General features: G+C 44.4%; 1 pseudogene; it reads left to right on the top strand.

Moving 5' to 3' along the window:
- Positions 1-6,312: 6,312 nt before the first annotated feature.
- On the top strand, positions 6,313-18,844 carry LOC124020887 (annotated as a pseudogene).
- The last annotated feature ends 2,509 nt before the right edge of the window (positions 18,845-21,353 follow it).

Below are 21,353 nucleotides of genomic sequence, written 5' to 3'. Positions count from 1 at the left end.
TATAGGCCACCAAGTGCTAAAGGTCTATATGGGATATATATGGATATATATATATATACGGCTATAGGCCACCAAGTGCTAAAGGTCTATATGGGATATATATGGATATATATATATATATATATATACGGCTATAGGCCACCAAGTGCTAAAGGTCTATATGGGATATATAGATATACAGTGGGTGCTAAAAATGTATTTAGTCAAAAAGTATTTAGTCCCACAAATTGTGCAAGTTCTCCCACTTAAAAAGATGAGAGAGGCCTGTAATTTTCATCATAGGTACACTTCAACTATGACAGACAAAATGAGAGAAAAAAATCCAGAAAATCACATTTATTTGCAAATTATGGTGGAAAATAAGTATTTGGTCAATAACAAAAGTTTATCTCAATACTTTGTTATATACCCTTTGTTGGCAATGACAGAGGTCAAACGTTTTCTGTAAGTCTTCACAAGGTTTTCACACACTGTTGCTGGTATTTTGGCCCATTCCTCCATGCAGATCTCCTCTAGAGCAATGATGTTTTGGGGCTGAATCCTTTAGTGCCTTTTGGCAAACTTCAAGCGGGCTGTCATGTGCCTTTTACTGAGGAGTGGCTTCTGTCTGGCCACTCTACCAAAAAAAACGCCCTGATTGGTGGAGTGCTGCAGAGATGGTTGTACTTCTGGAAGGTTCTCCTGTCTCCACAGAGGAACTCTGGAGCTCTGTCAGAGTGACCTTCGGGGTCTTGGTCACCTCCCTGACCAAGGCCCTTCTCCCCCGATTTCTCAGTTTGGCCGAGCGGCCATCTCTAGGAAGAGTCTTGGTTTGTTCCAAACGTCTTCCCTTTAAGAATGACAGGGGCCGACCTGCAATGCTGCAGAAATGTTTTGGTACCCTTCCCCTGATCTGTGCCTCAACAAAATCCTGTATCGGAGCTCTAAGGACAATTCCTTGGACCTCATGGCTTGGTTTTTGCTCTGACATGCACTGTCAACTGTGGGACCTTTATATAGACAGGTGTGTGCCTTTCCAAATCATGTCCAATCAATTGAATTTACCACAGGTGGACACTGAACAAGTTGTAGATACAGCTCAAGGATGATTAATGGAAACAAGATGCACCTGAAAGCAATTTTGAGTCTCATAGCAAAGGGTCTGAATACTTATGTAAATAAGGTATTTCTGTTTATTATCTGTTGTCATTATGGGCTATTGATGACACTCCTCTGAAACAAGATAGTCTAACCATCAGAAAAAACCTCTTCCTTAGCCTACACCTCCCGCTGCTGCTGGCCTTTGTAAATTCTGACGTTATGCTCCTATAGTCTCTGATAATAGGCTACACCAGCAGTCGTCAACTGTGGGACCTTATATAGACAGGTGCGTGTCTTACCAGTCCACTCCTTTGCATGGTCTGATGCCCCTAATCTGGGTAACAGTCTCTCTAGGTAACAGTCCACTCCTTGTCATTACCAAAGAGACTGGGCCTTTCAGCGATCTCAACTGTGAGAGTATACGTGCTTTTACACACAGATTGTAACATGTAATAATCAACCAACAACTGATAAGTCAATTCCGCAATAGAGTGAATATTGGAAGAACCGAGACGCAACAGGAACCGGAAGTGCTGACTGCTAAGGGAACAGAGTGGAGGATTTTAAGGGGACGGTTTTGGTACAAACTTCATAAAGGAACATTTCTTTGGAAGACTGTTGTGGAGGGAGAAGAGTAGATAGGCACAATGTGTAGCTACAACACAGACTGCTATGTAAGGTTGAGTTAAAATCTATAGAATGTTACTACAACACAGACTGCTATGGAAGGTTGAGTTAAAAGCTATAGCGTGTAGCTACAACACAGACTGCTATGGAAGATTGAGTTAAAAGCTATAGCGTGTAGCTACAACACAGACTGCTATGGAAGGTTGAGTTAAAAGCTATAGCATGTAGCTACAACACAAACTGCTATGGAAGGTTGAGTGAAAGCTAGGATGAAGCTACAACACAGACTGTTATGGAAGGTTGGGTGAAAGCTAGGATGTAGCTACAACACAGACTGCTATGGAAGGTTGGGTGAAAGCTAGGATGTAGCTACAACACAGACTGCTAAGGAAGGTCGGGTGAAAGCTTGGATGTATCTACAACACAGACTGTTATGGAAGGTTGAGTGAAAGCTAGGATGTAGCTACAACACAGACTGCTATGGAAGGTCGGGTGAAAGCTAGGATGTAGCTACAACACAGACTGCTATGGAAGGTTGAGTGAAAGCTAGGATGTAGCTAGCTGTAGAATGACTAGCTAGTGTCGTCCAGGGGATGGATTGGAATGGAATGTAAGAGGTTGGATATTGTGATGCCATGCTGCTAAAATACTGCTAAATTGCTTAATTGTTTAGTTGGTTGGTTCAGCGTTGTAATTTGTTAATATTGCTACATAACTATCTAATGAACTAACTGTAGCTAGCTATATGGTTACAGCATCTAGATAAACTAGCTAGCTAGATTACATTCAAGTTGGCTCCATTGTGGCTAGCTAACTCTGTCTCACTAACGTTAGCTAGCTAGATCGCTGTTTTACATGCTAACCAGACAGGCCATTTTTTATTTTCTAGCTAACCTAGGTAGGTTGAGTTAAAAGCTATAGCATGTAGCTACAACACAGACCTCTATGGAAGGTTGCGTTAAAAGCTATAGCATGTAGCTACAACACAGACCTCTATGGAAGGTTGCGTTAAAAGCTATAGCATGTAGCTACAACACAGACCTCTATGGAAGGTTGCGTTAAAAGCTATAGCATGTAGCTACAACACAGACTGCTATGGAAGGTTGCGTTAAAAGCTATAGCATGTAGCTACAACACAGACCTCTATGGAAGGTTGCGTTAAAAGCTATAGCATGTAGCTACAACACAGACTGCTATGGAAGGTTGCGTTAAAAGCTATAGCATGTAGCTACAACACAGACTGCTATGGAAGGTTGAGTGAAAGCTAGGATGTAGCTACAACACAGAATGCTATGGAAGGTTGAGTGAAAGCTAGGATGTAGCTACAACACAGACTGCTATGGAAGGTTGAGTTAAAAGCTATAGCATGTAGCTGCAGGGCAGACTGCTATGGAAGGTTGAGTGAAAGCTAGGATGTAGCTACAACACAGACTGCTATGGAAGGTTGAGTTAAAAGCTATAGCATGTAGCTACAGGGCAGACTGCTATGGAAGGTTGAGTGAAAGCTAGGATCTAGCTACAACACAGACTGTTATGGAAGGTTGAGTGAAAGCTAGGATCTAGCTACAACACAGACTGATATGGAAGGTTGGGTGAAAGCTAGGATGTAGCTACAACACAGACTGTTATGGAAGGTTGGGTGAAAGCTAGGATGTAGCTACAACACCGACTGCTATGTAAGGTTGGGTGAAAGCTAGGATGTCACAACACAGACTGTTATGGGAGGTTGAGTGGAAGCTAGGATGTAGCTACAACACCGACTGTTATGGAAGGTTGGTTGAAAGCTAGGATGTAGCTACAACACAGACTGCTATGGAAAGTTGAGTGAAAGCTAGGATGTAGCTACAACACCGACTGTTATCGAAGGTTGGATGGAAGCTAGGATGTAGCTACCTGTAGAATGACTATAAAGTGTCGTCCAGGGGACGGATTGGAATGGAAAGTAAGAGGTTGGATATTGTGATGGCATGCTGTTAAATTGCTTAATTGTTTAGTTGGTTGGTTCAGCGTAACTGTAGCTAGCTATATGTTAACAGCAGCTAGCTAGCTAGATTACATTCAAGTTGGCTCCATTGTGGCTAGCTAACTCTGTCTCACTAACGTTAGCTAGCTAGATCGCTGTTTGACATACTAACCAGACAGGCCATTTTTAATTTTCTAGCTAACCTAGGTAGGTTGAGTAAAAAGTTATAGAATGTAGCTACAGGATAGACTGCTATGGAAGGTTGCGTTAAAAGCTATAGAATGTAGCTACAACACAGACTGCTATTGAAGGTTGAGTTAAAAGCTATGTAATGTAGCTACAACACAGACCTCTATGGAAGGTTGTGTTAAAAGCTAGAGCATGTGGCTACAACATAGACTGCTATGGAAGGTTGAGTTAAAAGCTATAGCATGCAGCTACAACACAGACTGCTCTGGAAGGTTGCGTTAAAAGCTATAGCATGTAGCTACAACACAGACTGCTCTGGAAGGTTGAGTGAAAGCTAGGATGTAGCTACAACACAGACTGCTATGGAAGGTTGAGTGAAAGCTAGGATCTAGCTACAACACAGACTGTTATGGGAGGTTGGGTGGAAGCTAGGATGTAGCTACCTGTAGAATGACTAGCTAGTGTCGTCCAGGGGATGGATTGGAATGGAAAGTAAGAGGTTGGATATTGTGATGGCATGCTGCTAACATGCTGCTAAAATTGCTTAATTGTTTAGTTCAGCGTAACGGTAGCTAGCTAAACTAGGTAGCTAGCTATATAGTGCGAGTGTGGCCCAGTGTCTTTCCCGGCCCATCCCTGTGACCAGCGTCCTCTCTCTCACTAACGCTAGCTAGCTGTTTTAGATGCTAACCAGACGGGCTAAACTAGGTAGCTAGCTGTTTTAGATGCTAACCAGACATGCTAAACTAGCTAGCTAGCTGTTTTAGATGCTAACCAGACGGGCTAAACTAGGTAGCTAGTTGTTTTAGATGCTAACCAGACATGCTAAACTAGGTAGCTAGCTGTTTTAGATGCTAACCAGACGGGCTAAACTAGGTAGCTAGTTGTTTTAGATGCTAACCAGACGGGCTAAACTAGGTAGCTAGCTGTTTTAGATGCTAACCAGACGGGCTAAACTAGGTAGCTAGCTGTTTTAGATGCTAACCAGACGGGCTAAACTAGGTAGCTAGCTGTTTTAGATGCTAACCAGACGGGCTAAACTAGGTAGCTAGCTGTTTTAGATGCTAACCAGACGGGCTAAACTAGGTAGCTAGCTGTTTTAACCAGATGGCTAAACTAGGTAGCAGATGCTAACCAGATAGGCTAAACTAGGTAGCTAGCTGTTTCAGATGCTAACCAGACGGGCTAAACTAGGTAGCTAGCTGTTTTAGATGCTAACCAGACAGGCTAAACTAGGTAGCTAGCTGTTTCAGATGCTAACCAGATAGGCTAAACTAGGTAGCTGTTTTAGATGCTAACCAGACGGGCTAAACTAGGTAGCTAGCTGTTTTAGATGCTAACCAGACGGGCTAAACTAGGTAGCTAGCTGTTTCCAGACGGGCTAAACTAGGTAGCTAGCTGTTTCAGATGCTAACCAGATAGGCTAAACTAGGTAGCTGTTTTAGATGCTAACCAGACGGGCTAAACTAGGTAGCTAGCTGTTTTAGATGCTAACCAGACGGGCTAAACTAGGTAGCTAGCTGTTTTAGATGCTAACCAGACGGGCTAAACTAGCTAAACTAGCTGTTTTTAGATGCTAACCAGACGGGCTAAACTAGGTAGCTAGCTGTTTCAGATGCTAACCAGACGGGCTAAACTAGGTAGCTGTTTTAGATGCTAACCAGACGGGCTAAACTAGGTAGCTAGCTGTTTTAGATGCTAACCAGACGGGCTAAACTAGGTAGCTAGCTGTTTTAGATGCTAACCAGACGGGCTAACCTAGCTAGCTAGCTGTTTCAGATGCTAACCAGACGGGCTAAACTAGGTAGCTAGCTGTTTTAGATGCTAACCAGACGGGCTAAACTAGGTAGCTGTTTTAGATGCTAACCAGACGGGCTAAACTAGGTAGCTGTTTTAGATGCTAACCAGACAGGTTAAACTAGGTAGCTAGCTGTTTTAGATGCTAACCAGACGGGCTAAACTAGGTAGCTAGCTGTTTTAGATGCTAAACTAGGTAGCTAGCTGTTTTAGATGCTAAACTAAACTAGCTAGCTGTTTTAGATGCTAAACTAGCTAGCTAGCTGTTTTAGATGCTAAACTAGCTAGCTAGCTGTTTTAGATGCTAAACTAGCTAGCTAGCTGTTTTAGATGCTAAACTAGCTAGCTAGCTGTTTTAGATGCTAAACTAGCTAGCTAGCTGTTTTAGATGCTAACCAGACGGGCTAATCTCTATTGCACTCCACACTGCCCTTTCTCACCGGAATGCTACAGCTCAGCGTTCAACACCATAGTGCTCATCACGAAGTTAATATGGACCCCGAGACGAAACACCCGCCCTCCGACAACTGGATCCTGTACTTCCTGACGGGCCGCTTCCGGTACAGTAGGGGCGGTGCTTCCGGTACAGTAGGGGGCGGTGCTTCCGCCTCTCGGTCCGTTGCGATCCGCCGATAAAAACTCAAAGAAGAAGAGCGACAACAACAGCAGCCATCTCAGTAGCTTGCTCGTCAACATATCGGAAACATTCCAGCTCTTAAAGAGTCTTTCGGGTATTTTAGGCACTGTGTTTTGATCACATTTCTGTCGTTTAGCTCATTATCTCGTTTAATTTCCTATTTACGTTTTTGTTGTTATTTATTTAGCTGACGTGGCTGGTTAAGTTAGCATTAGCCTTGTTAGCTAACTGTTAGCCCTCATCCCCGACCATGAGTTCACCAAGCTACTCGCCTCCTGATGAAGAGGAGGAGGAGGTCTGCTGGACGGAGAAAGAGGGTCTGTGGCTGAATGTTGTCGTGAAAGAGGAAGAGGAAGAAGAGGATGTCACAGTAACAAAAGTAGAGGAAGAGGAGGTTGTTACAGTAAAACAAGAAGTAGAGGGTGAGGCTGTTACAGTGAAAGAAGAGAAAGATGTTTTCAGAGTGAAAGAGGAGGAGGAAGAGGAAAAGGAGGATGTGACTGTGAAAGAAGAAGAGGAGGAAGAGGATGATGCAGTTTTTGGAGTGAAGGAGGAGCAAGAGGAGGAGGGGGAGATGACTGTCACATTGAAAGACGAGGAAACAGGAGATCTGATTAACACCAGTAAGTACTGTCTTAAAAACAGGGGCATTTACTCCGCAGTTGTTGAACTGATGTGACAAAAGCTATGAAAAGTACCCAGCTTTTTAATTGATAAGAAATAGTCATTTCATATCCACAAAATATGCTGTCAAATAAAACAATTTGTCACATGCGCCGAATACAACAATACCATGAAATGCTTCCTCACAAGCCCTTAACCAACATTGAATTTGACCTTTATTTAACTTGGTAAGTCAGTTAAGAACACATTCTTATTTACAATTACGGCCTAGGAATGGTGGACTGACTGCCTTGTTCAGGGGCAGAACGACAGCCGACTGGATGGTGGACTGACTGCCTTGTTCAGAACGACAGACTACTGGATGGTGGACTGACTGCCTTGTTCAGAACGACAGCCTACTGGATGGTGGACTAACTGCCTTGTTCAGGGGCAGAACGACAGCCTACTGGATGGTGGACTAACTGCCCTGTTCAGAACGATAGACTTTTAACTTGTCAGCTCAGGGATTCGATCCACCAACCGTTCGTTTACTAGGCTACCTGCTCTAACCACTAGGCTACCTGGCTAACCACTAGGCTACCTGCTCTAACCACTAGGCTACCTGCTCTAACCACTAGGCTTTGTACTCTAACCACTAGGCTACCTGCTCTAACCACTAGGCTACCTGCTCTAACCACTAGGCTACCTGCTCTGCTAGGCTCCCTGCTCTAACCACTAGGCTACCTGCTCTAACCACTAGGCTACCTGCTCTAACCACTAGGCTCCTGCTCTAACCACTAGGCTCCCTGCTCTAACCACTAGGCTACCTCTCTCTAAACACTAGGCTACCTGCTCTAACCACTAGGCTACCTGCTCTAACCACTAGGCTACCTGCTCTAACCACTAGGCTCCCTGCTCCTGCTCTAACCACTAGGCTCCCTGCTCTAACCACTAGGCTACCTGCTCTAACCACTAGGCTCCCTGCTCTAACCACTAGGCTCCCTGCTCTAACCACTAGGCTCCCTGCTCTAACCACTAGGCTCCTGCTCTAACCACTGGCTCCCTGCTCTAACCACTAGGCTCCTGCTCTAACCACTAGGCTCCCTGCTCTAACCACTAGGCTACCTGCTCTAACCACTAGGCTACCTGCTCTAACCACCAGGCTACCTGCTCTAACCACTAGGCTACCTGCTCTAACCACTAGGCTACCTGCCTCTAACCACTAGGCTACCTGCTCTAACCACTAGGCTCTAACCACTAGGCTACATGTCTCTAACCACTGGGCTACCTGCTCTAACCACGAGGCTGCCTGCTCTAACCACTAGGCTACCTGCCTCTAACCACTAGGCTACCTGCTCTAACCACTAGGCTCTAACCACTAGGCTACATGTCTCTAACCACTAGGCTACCTGCTCTAACCACTAGGCTAACATGTCTCTAACCACTGGGCTACCTACCTGCCTCTAACCACTAGGCACTGGGCTGCTCTAACCACTAGGCAACCTGCTCTAACCACTAGGCAACCTGCTCTAACCACTAGGCTACCTGCCTCTAACCACTAGGCTACCTGCCTCTAACCACTAGGCTACCTGCTCTAACCGCTAGGCTACCTGCTCTAACCGCTAGGCTACCTGCTCTAACCGCTAGGCTACCTGCTCTAACCGCTAGGCTACCTGCTCTAACCGCTAGGCTACCTGCTCTAACCGCTAGGCTACCTGCTCTATCCACTAGGCTACCTGCTCTAACCACTAGGCTACCTGCCTCTAACCACTAGGCTACCTGCTCTAACCACTAGGCTACCTGCTCTAACCGCTAGGCTACCTGCTCTAACCGCTAGGCTACCTGCTCTATCCACTAGGCTACCTGCTCTATCCACTAGGCTACCTGCTCTATCCACTAGGCTACCTGCTCTATCCACTAGGCTACCTGCCTCTAACCACTAGGCTACCTGCCTCTAACCACTAGGCTACCTGCTCTAACCACTAGGCTACCTGCTCTAACCACTAGGCTGTCTACCACCCCATTAGAGTTCAAGAAGAGTTAAGAAAATGTTTAGCAAATAAGCTAAAGTAAAAGTAACACAATAAAATGACAATAAATAGGCTTTATACAGGGGGTACCGCTATCGAGTCACTGTGGAGGCTATATACAGGGGTACCGCTATCGAGTCAGTGTGGAGGCTATATACAGGGGGTACCTGTACAGAGTCAATGTGGAGGCTATATACAGGGGGTACCGCTATTGAGTCAGTGTGGAGGCTATATACAGGGTGTACCGCTATCGAGTCAGTGTGGAGGCTATATACAGTGTGTACCGGTATCGAGTCAGTGTGGAGGCTATATACAGAGGATACCTGTACAGAGTCAATGTGGAGGCTATATACAGGGGGTACCTGTACAGAGTCAATGTGGAGGCTATATACAGGGGGTACCGCTATCGAGTCAGTGTGGAGGCTATATACAGGGGGTACTGAGTCAGTGTGGAGGCTATATACAGAGGGTACTGAGTCAATGTGGAGGCTATATACAGAGGGTACTGAGTCAGTGTGGAGGCTATATACAGGGTGTACCGCTATTGAGTCAGTGTGGAGGCTATATACAGGGGGTACCGGTATCGAGTCAGTGTGGAGGCTATATACAGGGGGTACTGAGTCAGTGTGGAGGCTATATACAGGGGGTACCGGTATCGAGTCAAGGTGGAGGCTATATACAGGGGGTACCGAGTCAATGTGGAGGCTATATACAGGGGGTTCAGGTTAGTTGAGGTAATTTGTACATGTAGGTAGGGGTGAAGTGACTATGCATAGACAGATAATAAACAGAGTAGCAGCAGTGGTGTACAAAACAAATGGAGGAAGAGGGGGGTGGGGGGTCAATGTAAATAGTCTGGTGGCCATTTTGATTCATTGTTCAGGATTCTTATGGGTTTGGGGGTAGAAGCTGTTGAGGAGCCTTTTGGGTTGGGGGTAGAAGCTGTTGAGGAGTCTTATGGACCTTGACTTGGCGCTCCAGCACAGCTTGCACATGCGGTAGCAAGAGAGAAATCAGTCTATGACTTGGGTGACTGGAGTTTCTTAAAACTGTTGGTCCTTCCTCTGACACCTCCTGGTATATTGTTCCATTAAGAACGATCCCACATCTAGAAAAGGCACTTGAAAACATTTGAAAAAAAGGTTGTTTTATCTTGACGGTAAAACCTCAACACTAAAGTTGTTCTTTTTTTTTTTTGCAGCTTTGAAATAGTTCCCTCTAAAGAGGACGAATCACAACTCTATCAATAACCTTATAATAGAACAGCTGATTGGCTGATTGCCGGGCGCAGGGTAGCCTAGTGGTTAGAGCGTTGGGCTAGTAACCCCAAAGGTTGCAAGTTCGAATCCCATAGCTGACAAGGTACAAATCTGTCCCTGAACAAGGCAGAACGACAGATTTGTTCCCAGGCCGTCATTGTATAATAAGAATTTGTTCTTGACTTGCCTCGTTAAATAAAGGTTAAGGTTAATAAAGGTTAAATAAATAAAACATTTTATGTAGATGACAACCAGATGTGCTTAATTTGACTCCAAAGAGGGAAGTGGCCACAATGGGCTTCTTAAAGTGGCCACAATGGGCTTCTTAAAGTGGCCACAATGGGCTTCTTAAAGTGGCCACAATGGGCTTCTTAAAGTGGCCACAATGGGCTTCTTAAAGTGGCCACAATGGGCTTCTTAAAGTGGCCACAATGGGCTTCCACAGTTAAAGTGGCCACAATGGGCTTCTTAAAGTGGCCAAAGTGACAATGGGCTTCTTAAAGTGGCCACAGTGGGCTTCTTAAAGTGGCCACAGTGGGCTTCTTAAAGTGGCCACAGTGGGCTTCTTAAAGTGGCCACAGTGGGCTTCTTAAAGCGGCCACAGTGGGCTTCTTAAAGCGGCCACAGTGGGCTTCTTAACGCGGCCACAGTGGGCTTCTTAAAGCGGCCATACGTACGTGGGCTTCTTAAAGCGGCCATACGTGGGCTTCTTAAAGCGGCCATACGTGGGCTTCTTAAAGCGGCCATACGTGGGCTTCTTAAGTTACGCTGTGTAAACAGTCTTCACATTTATGAGTTAGCACAATAGAATCGCTTTTAACAGAGAGTCATTTTGAATTGATTCAGAACACCAATTCAGTTCTCTCATTAACCTGGCTCTTCAATAAAGAGTCATTTTGAAATTATTCAGAACACCAAGTCAGTTCTCTCATTAAACCTGGCTCTTCAATAAAGAGTCACCTTGAATTGATTCAGAACACTAACATCAATACTGTCATTAACCTGACTCTTCAATAAAGAGTCACCTTGAATTGATTCAGAATCAAATCAAATCAAATTTATTTATATAGCCCTTCGTACATCAGCTGATATCTCAAAGTGCTGTACAGAAACCCAGCCTAAAACCCCAAACAGCAAACAATGCAGGTGTAAAAGCACGGTGGCTAGGAAAAACTCCCTAGAAAGGCCAAAACCTAGGAAGAAACCTAGAGAGGAACCGGGCTATGTGGGGTGGCCAGTCCTCTTCTGGCTGTGCCGGGTAGAGATTATAACAGAACATGACCAAGATGTTCAAATGTTCATAAATGACCAGCATGGTCGAATAATAATAAGGCAGAACAGTTGAAACTGGAGCAGCAGCACAGTCAGGTGGACTGGGGACAGCAAGGAGCCATCATGTCAGGTAGTCCTGGGGCACGGTCCTAGGGCTCAGGTCCTCCGAGAGAGAGAAAGAAAGAGAGAATTAGAGAGAGCATATGTGGGGTGGCCAGTCCTCTTCTGGCTGTGCCGGGTGGAGATTATAACAGAACGTGGCCAAGATGTTCAAATGTTCATAAATGACCAGCATCGTTGAATAATAGTAAGGCAGAACAGTTGAAACTGGAGCAGGAGCATGGCCAGGTGGACTGGGGACAGCAAGGAGTCCTCATGTCAGGTAGTCCTGGGACATGGTCCTAGGGCCCAGGCCAGTTGAAACTGGAGCAGCAGCATGGCCAGGTGGACTGGGGACAGCAAGGAGTCATCATGTCAGGTAGTCCTGGGGCATGGTCCTAGGGCTCAGGTCCTCCGAGAGAGAGAAAGAAAGAGAGAAGGAGAGAATTAGAGAACGCACACTTAGATTCACACAGGACACCTGAATAGGACAGGAGAAGTACTCCAGATAAACAAACTGACCCTAGCCCCCCGACACATAAACTACTGCAGCATAAATACTGGAGGCTGAGACAGGAGGGGTCAGGAGACACTGTGGCCCCATCCGAGGACACCCCGGACAGGGCCAAACAGGAAGGATATAACCCCACCCACTTTGCCAAAGCACAGCCCCACACCACTAGAACACTAACATCAATACTGTCATTAACCTGACTCTTCAATAAAGAGTCATTTTGAAATGATTCAGAACTGTTGGTTAAGGGCTGGTCAGTCAGCATTTCACTGTGAGGTCTACTACACCTGTTGGTTAAGGGCTGGTCAGTAAGCATTTCACTGTGAGGTCTACTACACCTGTTGGTTAAGGGCTGGTCAGTAAGCATTTCACTGTGAGGTCTACTACACCTGTTGGTTAAGGGCTGGTCAGTCAGCATTTCACTGTGAGGTCTACACCTGTTGGTTAAGGGGCTGGTCAGTCAGCATTTCACTGTGAGGTCTACACCTGTTGGTTAAGGGCTGGTCAGTAAGCATTTCACTGTGAGGTCTACTAAAGCGTCTGCTAAATGGCATATATTATTATATATTACTACACCTGTTGTATTCAGCATTTCACTGTGAGGTCTACTACACCTGTTGTATTCAGCATTTCACTGTGAGGTCTACTACACCTGTTGTATTCAGCATTTCACTGTGAGGTCTACTACACCTGTTGTATTCAACATGTGACAAATGCTATTTGATTTGATTTACAGCAGGTCTAGTTAGATTTAACTGAGAAAGCATCAAAGTAATGTGTTTTCAAATGTTACTGTGTCAGTTTGGACACACAGATACTTAGCTCATAATTTGTGGAGAACTGTTCCTTGATGGACAGGCTATTGTACCACACACAGAGATATTTTCCTTTATTCAGGACATTTAGAATGACAGCACATTACAGAGTAGCCTTATTATTATTATTAGTAGCCTAATGGGATTATTCACAAAATTATCTGGTGATCAGGTTATGAAATGTCATGACAAAGACATTTTAGTTTCCATGTTTCACCTGAAATATTAAATTATTTATAGTTCTAGGTCTGTGTTGTTGTTAGGGGTCCTACAGTAGGTCTGTGTTGTAAGTTAGGGGTCCTACAGTAGGTCTGTGTTGTAAGTTATGGGTCCTACAGTAGGTCTATGTTGTTATTAGGTGAAGTTATGGGTCCTACAGTAGGTTGTTGTAAGTTATGGGTCCTACAGTAGGTCTATGTTGTATGTTATGGGTCCTACAGTAGGTCTATGTTGTAAGTTATGGGTCCTACAGTAGGTCTATGTTGTAAGTTATGGGTCCTACAGACATTTACATTACATTTAAGTCATTTAGCAGACGCTCTTATCCAGAGCGACTTACAAATTGGTGCATTCACCTTATGACATCCAGTGGAACAGTCACTTTACAATAGTGCATCTAAATCTTAAAGGGGGGGTGAGAGGGATTACTTATCCTATCCTAGGTATTCCTTAAAGAGGTGGGGTTTCAGGTGTCTCCGGAAGGTGGTGATTGACTCCGCTGTCCTGGCGTCGTGAGGGAGTTTGTTCCACCATTGGGGGGCCAGGGCAGCGAACAGTTTTGACTGGGCTGAGCGGGAGCTGTACTTCCTCAGTGGTAGGGAGGCGAGCAGGCCAGAGGTGGATGAACGCAGTGCCCTTGTTTGGGTGTAGGGCCTGATCAGAGCCTGGAGGTACTGAGGTGCCGTTCCCCTCGCAGCTCCGTAGGCAAGCACCATGGTCTTGTAGCGGATGCGAGCTTCAACTGGAAGCCAGTGGAGAGAACGGAGGAGTGGGGTGACGTGAGAGAACTTGGGAAGGTTGAACACCAGACGGGCTGCGGCGTTCTGGATGAGTTGAAGGGGTTTAATGGCACAGGCAGGGAGCCCAGCCAACAGCGAGTTGCAGTAATCCAGACGGGAGATGACAAGTGCCTGGATTAGGACCTGCGCCGCTTCCTGTGTGAGGCAGGGTCGTACTCTGCGGATGTTGTAGAGCATGAACCTACAGGAACGGGCCACCGCCTTGATGTTGGTTGAGAACGACAGGGTGTTGTCCAGGATCACACCAAGGTTCTTAGCGCTCTGGGAGGAGGACACAATGGAGTTGTCAACCGTGATGGCGAGATCATGGAACGGGCAGTCCTTCCCGGGAGGAAGAGCAGCTCCGTCTTGCCGAGGTTCAGCTTGAGGTGGTGATCCGTCATCCACACTGATATGTCTGCCAGACATGCAGAGATGCGATTCGCCACCTGGTCATCAGAAGGGGGAAAGGAGAAGATTAGTTGTGTGTCGTCTGCATAGCAATGATAGGAGAGACCATGTGAGGTTATGACAGAGCCAAGTGACTTGGTGTATAGCGAGAATAGGAGATGTTGTAAGTTATGGGTCTTACAGTAAGTCTATGTTGTAAGTTATGGGTCCTACAGTAGGTCTATGTTGTAAGTTATGGGTCCTACAGTAGATCTATGTTGTAAGTTATGGGTCCTACAGTAGGTCTATGTTGTAAGTTAGGGGTCTTACAGTAGGTCTATGTTGTAAGTTATGGGTCCTACAGTAGGTCTATGTTGTTATTAGGTGAAGTTATGGGTCCTACAGTAGGTCTGTGTTGTAAGTTATGGATCCTACAGTAGGTCTATGTTGTTGTTAGGTGAAGTTATGGGTCCTACAGTAGGTCTGTTGTTAGTTAGGGGTCTTACAGTAGGTCTATGTTGTAAGTTATGGGTCCTACAGTAGGTCTGTGTTGTCAGTTATGGGTCCTACAAAGTTATGGGTCCTACAGTAGGTCTGTGTTGTCAGTTATGGGTCCTACAGTAGGTCTATGTTGTAAGTTATGGGTCCTACAGTAGGTCTGTGTTGTAAGTTAGGGGTCCTACAGTAGGTCTATGTTGTAAGTTATGGGTCCTACAGTAGGTATGTGTTATTAGGTGAAGTTATGGGTGCTACAGTAGGTCTATGTTGTAAGTTATGGGTCCTACAGTAGGTCTATGTTGTAAGTTAGGGGTCCTACAGTAGGTCTATGTTGTAAGTTATGGGTCCTACAGTAGGTCTATGTTGTAAGTTATGGGTCCTACAGTAGGTCTGTGTTGTAAGTTAGGGGTCCTACAATAGGTCTATGTTGTAAGTTAGGGGTCCTACAATAGGTCTATGTTGTAAGTTAGGGGTCCTACAGTAGGTCTATGTTGTAAGTTATGGGTCCTACAGTAGGTTAATGTTGTAAGTTATGGGTCCTACAGTAGGTCTATGTTGTTAGTTATGGGTCCTACAGTAGGTCTATGTTGTTATTAGGTGAAGTTATGGGTCCTACAGTAGGTCTATGTTGTAAGTTATGGGTCCTACAGTAGGTCTATGTTGTATGTTATGGGTCCTACAGTAGGTCTATGTTGTATGTTATGGGTCCTACATTAGGTCTATGTTGTAAGTTATGTGTCCTACAGTAGGTCTATGTTGTAAGTTATGGGTCCTACAGTAGGTCTATGTTGTTATTAGGTGAAGTTATGGGTCCTACAGTAGGTCTATGTTGTAAGTTATGGGTCCTACAGTAGGTCTATGTTGTAAGTTAGGGGTCCTACAGTAGGTCTATGTTGTTGTTAGGTGAAGTTATGGGTCCTACAGTAGGTCTGTGTTGTAAGTTATGGGTCCTACAGTAGGTCTGTGTTGTAAGTTATGGGTCCTACAGTAGGTCTATGTTGTTATTAGGTGAAGTTATGGGTCCTACAGTAGGTCTATGTTGTAAGTTATGGGTCCTACAGTAGATCCATGATGTCATCTGAGACCATTCAACAGTCTCGATTTACCAGGTTATTACTGCTAGACAATAAACCTTTTTGGTGGGTTGTCATAGACTTACAATTGTTGTTTTGAGTATTTCTTACATTCTCTAAGAGTATTTGGTTGTGATAATTGCAAAATATGTATTTTGGATGCAGCAGTTGTTAGCTTAAATGTTAATGCTAGGCTGGAAGCATAGCTGTTAGCTAGAATGCTAAAGCTTATTGACATAGGCTGGTAGCAAAGCTGTTAGCTTGAATGCTAATGCTAGGCTGGGAGCAAAGCCGTTAGCTAGAATGCTAACGCTTATTGACATAGGCTGGTAGCAAAGTGGTTAGCTTGAATGCTAATGCTAGGCTGGTAGCATAGCCGTTAGCTAGAATGCTAACGCCTATTGACATAGGCTGTTAGCAAAGCTGTTAGCTAGAATGCTAACGCTTATTGACATAGGCTGGTTGCAAAGCTGTTAGCTAGAATGCTAACGCTTATTGACTTAGGCTGGTAGCAAAGCTGTTAGCTAGAATGCTAATGCTAGGCTGGTAGCAAAGCTGTTAGCTGGAATGCTAGCGCTTATTGACATAGACTGGTTGCAAAGCTAGCCAAAGAGCTTTTTACTGGTTGAAATTAAAGTAGTTTTTAAGTATAAAGCAGTTGATTTGAAACAATGGCACAAACGAGCCTTTACCATTATAATCCAAACGTAGTGTGAAATTCACTCACAAGCAACCTGTAAATGGAGGCTATTTTTGCTGTCAGTCTATGATAACTCCCCTGAGTTTTCCCCCACTGTGGTGAATTAGCACCTAGGTTTTTTACAGCTGTATTAACTAGAATCATCCACTACATACTACCGTGAGAAAGAAATCAAGACACTGTGGCTGTTTTTGCTCACTCGAATGTCCTTAAGATAGTTTTCAAGTAAGTTTTGTAAAAGCATTTTTAAAGATTTCATTACAGACTTAAATTGTTATAAAACATCACGGGCAATCAAATCAAATCAAATTTATTTATAAATATATTCTTATATCAGCTGATGTCTCAAAGTGCTGTACAGAAACCCAGCCTAAAACCCCAAACAGCAAGCAATGCAGGTGTAGAAGCACGGTGGCTAGGAAAAACTCCTAGAAAGGCCAAAACCTAGGAAGAAACCTAGAGAGGAACCAGGCTATGTGGGCTGGCCAGTCCTCTTCTGGCTTTGCCGGGTGGAGATTATAACAGAACATGACCAAGATGTTCAAATGTTCATAAATGACCAGCATGGTCAAATAATAAGAAACCAATCACCTTTTACCTCAAATAAACAGTGGATATTCGCTGTTGTGGGCCGTTAAGCCCTTTAACCATCTGTCTGACTTTGTTATTCACACAGGAGAGAGACGTGACTATAGTGGATCCTCTGGGGAGCTTCAACAACAGCATGACGCTGACGAGGCAGAGAAGAGTCTCTCCACATCAGAACACCTCAAGAAACACCAACGGAAACACACAGGGAAGAAACCTCACTGCTGCCCTGACTGTGGGAAGAGTTACTCAAGATCAGATTCACTAAAACTTCACCAGAGAATTCACACAGATGATAAATCTCACTGCTGCTCTGACTGTGGGAAGAGACTTACCTCTTCGGCAGACCTTATAAGACACCAGAGAATCCATACAGGAGAGAAACCATATAGCTGTGATCAGTGTGGGAAGAGTTTTAATGTTCCAAGCAGCCTGAAAACACACCAGAGAATTCACACAGGAGAGAAGCCGTATAACTGTTGTCAATGTGGGAAGAGTTTTCTTCATCTAGCCGTCTGACTATACACCAGAGAATACACACAGGAGAGAATCCTTATATCTGTGATCAATGTGGGATAAATTTTACTACATCTAGCCAGCTGTCTTTGCACCAGAGAACACACACAGGAGATAAGCCTTATAGCTGTGATCAATGTGGGAAGAGTTTTGCTCACTCACGCAGCATGACAGCACACCTGAGAATACACACTGGAGAGAAACCTCACTGTTGCTCTGACTGTGGGAAGGGATTCCACTCTTCAGCAGACCTTAAAATACATCAGAGAATCCATACAGGAGAGAAACCTTATAGCTGCTCTGACTGTGGGAAGAGCTTTTCAAAATCATCTACATTACAATCACACCAGAGAATTCACACCGGAGAGAAACCTTATAGCTGCTCTGACTGTGGGAAGAGCTTTTCAAAATCATCTACATTACAATCACACCAGAGAATTCACACTGGAGAGAAACCTTATAGCTGTTTTCAATGTGGGAAGAGTTTTACTGAATCTAGACGGCTAACTACACACCAGAGAACACACACCGGAGTGAAACCTTACCACTGCTCTGACTGTGGAAAGAGATTTGTTTCGTCAGGACATTTAAAATCACACCAGAGAACACACACAGGAGAGAAGCCTTATAGCTGTGATCAATGTGGGAAGAGCTTTACTCACTCAAGCAGCCTGACTATACACCAGAGAAAACACACAGGAGAGAAACCTTATAGCTGTGATCAATGTGGGAAGAGTTTTGTTACATCTAGCCAGCTGACTATACATCAGAGAACACACACAGGAGAGAAATCTCATAGCTGTGATCAATGTGGGAAGAGTTTTGTTACATCTAGCCGTTTGACAATACACCAGAGAACACACACAGGAGAGAAACCTTACAGCTGTGATCAATGTGGGAAGAGTTTTGTTACATCTAGCAGTCTGACTATACACCAGAGAACACACACAGGAGAGAAACCTTATAGATGTGCTCAATGTGGGAAGTGTTTTACTACATCGAGCCATTTGACTATACACCAGAGAACACACACAGGACAGAATCCTTATAGTTGAAATCAATCTGGGAAGAATTTTACTCAGCCAAACTAGCTGATATCACACCAGAGAACACACACAGGAAATAAATATTGTAGCTGTGATCAATGTGACAAGAGATACTCTGGTAAAAAATATCTGATTAAACATCAGAAAATACATGGAGTTGTTTCATGATATCAATGAATTAATGTCATAATGTAGAATGTTGTAGAAGGGGTATTTTAACGATGTCATAATGTAGAATGTTGTAGTAGGAGTATTTTAATGATGTCATAATGTAGAATGTTATAGAAGGGGTATTTTAATGATGTCATAATGTAGAATGTTGTAGAAGGGGTATTTTAACGATGTCATAATGTAGAATGTTGTAGTAGGAGTATTTTAACGATGTCATAATGTAGAATGTTGTAGAAGGGGTATTTTAACAATGTCATAATGTAGAATGTTGTAGTAGGAGTATTTTAGTTAAACATGTCACAATGTAAAATATATATTGAGTGAGAGATCCTTCCTTCCCTTGTGCGCCTTCACTCCGGGTCTTTGTCCACTACTTAGTACACACAACCTACAGACAAGAACAGTATCCCACCCGCTTCAAGTGCACATCCCACATTTCTGAGGGATTTCCGTTCACACAATTTCTGAGACTGAAGCTCTTGTGTGTCGTAGTAAAACAAAGGCTGGAAATGTAGAGGGAGTTTGAGGCTCATCGCCCCCCCTCCCCCTGAAATAATGGCTTGATGATGCTCTCAGTAGAAATGTAGAGGGAGTTTGAGGCTCACCCCCCCTCCCCTAAAGGCTCATCCTCATCTTGAGGAGTCCTCCCTCTAGTCTTGATGCCATGTCCTCCCTCCAGTCTTGATGCCATGTCCTCCCTCCAGTCTTTACGTCCTCCCTCTAGTGTTGATGCCATGTCCTCCCTCTAGTCTTGATGCTATGTCCTCTCTCTAGTCTTGACGTCCTCCCTCTAGTCTTGATGCCATGTCCTCCCTTTAGTCTTGATGCCATGTCCTCCCTCTAGTCTTGATGCCATGTCCTCCCTTTAGTCTTGATGCCATGTCCTCCCTTAGTCTTGATGCCATGTCCTCCCTTTAGTCTTGATGCCATGTCCTCCCTCTAGTCTTGACATCCTCCCTTTAGTCTTGATGCCATGTCCTCCCTCTAGTCTTGATGTCCTCCCTCTAGTCTTGATGTCCTCCCTCTAGTCTTGATGTCCTCCCTCTAGTCTTGATGCCATGTCCTCCCTCTAGTCTTGATGCCATGTCCTCCCTCTAGTCTTGATGCCATGTCCTCCCTCTCGTCTTGATGCCATGTCCTCCCTCTCGTCTTGATGTCCTCCCTCTCGTCTTGATGTCCTCCCTCTCGTCTTGATGTCCTCCCTCTCGTCTTGATGTCGTCCCTCTAGTCTTGATGCCATGTCCTCCCTCTAGTGGTTCTCAGAGGCCCGTCTCCTCCATGTCCTTCTGTTCAGCAGATAAACCTTCACGTAGGGTTGGTCATCTTGAACTTAGTCTTCTCCACCCAGAATGCAGGTGGATGTTCTATTTAAAAACTCTCCACCCATCAGGCGTGAATGAAGAATTGTTATTTGAGTGTTGTCTGTATATTGCCTGTTATTGGTGTTCCATACCTCCCTCTAGTGGGGCCTCTATCTTCCTACCATCCGGTTTTATTTGTTCTGAGGAAACGTTCCCATTTATAAGCAACACATGTTTCTCTGTCCGCTTTTCTTTATTTGGTATATAATGTAGAGCATGCATTCTGTTGTACTAGGTACTGATTTATAGATGTTCTGATGTGTTTTCTTGGCACCATCATGTGACGTGTAATTATCATTGAAATAGAAGCCTGGGTTCTATACACAGTGATGATGGCCTGAGATCATGTAATTATCATTGAAATAGAAGCCTGGGTTCTATACACACTGATGATGGCCTGAGATCACGTGACATGTAATTATCATTAAAATAGAAGCCTGGGGCCTATTGACACTGATGATGGCCTGAGATAATGTAATTATCATTGAAATAGAAGCCTGGGGCCTATACACAGTGATGATGGCCTGAGATCATGTAATTATCATTGAAATAGAAGCCTGGGGCCTATACACACTGATGATGGCCTGAGATCATGTAATTATCATTGAAATAGAAGCCTGGGGCCTATACACAGTGATGATGGCCTGAGATCATGTAATTATCATTGAAATAGAAGCCTGGGGCCTATACACACTGACGATGGCCTGAGATCATGTAATTATCATTGAAATAGAAGCCTGGGGCCTATACACAGTGATGATGGCCTGAGATCATGTAATTATCATTGAAATAGAAGCCTGGGGCCTATACACAGTGATGATGGCCTGAGATCATGTAATTATCATTGAAATAGAAGCCTGGGGCCTATACACACTGATGATGGCCTGAGATCATGTAATTATCATTGAAATAGAAGCCTGGGGCCTATACACACTGACGATGGCCTGAGATCATGTAATTATCATTGAAATAGAAGCCTGGGGCCTATACACACTGACGATGGCCTGAGATCATGTAATTATCATTGAAATAGAAGCCTGGGGCCTATACACACTGATGATGGCCTGAGATCATGTAATTATCATTGAAATAGAAGCCTGGGGCCTATACACACTGATGATGGCCTG

This window comes from Oncorhynchus gorbuscha, unplaced genomic scaffold (assembly GCF_021184085.1).
Source record: "Oncorhynchus gorbuscha isolate QuinsamMale2020 ecotype Even-year unplaced genomic scaffold, OgorEven_v1.0 Un_scaffold_968, whole genome shotgun sequence".
NCBI lineage: Eukaryota > Metazoa > Chordata > Actinopteri > Salmoniformes > Salmonidae > Oncorhynchus > Oncorhynchus gorbuscha.
The sequence above is the reverse complement of the archived record's forward strand: the minus strand, read 5'-3'. Positions and strand labels throughout refer to the sequence as shown.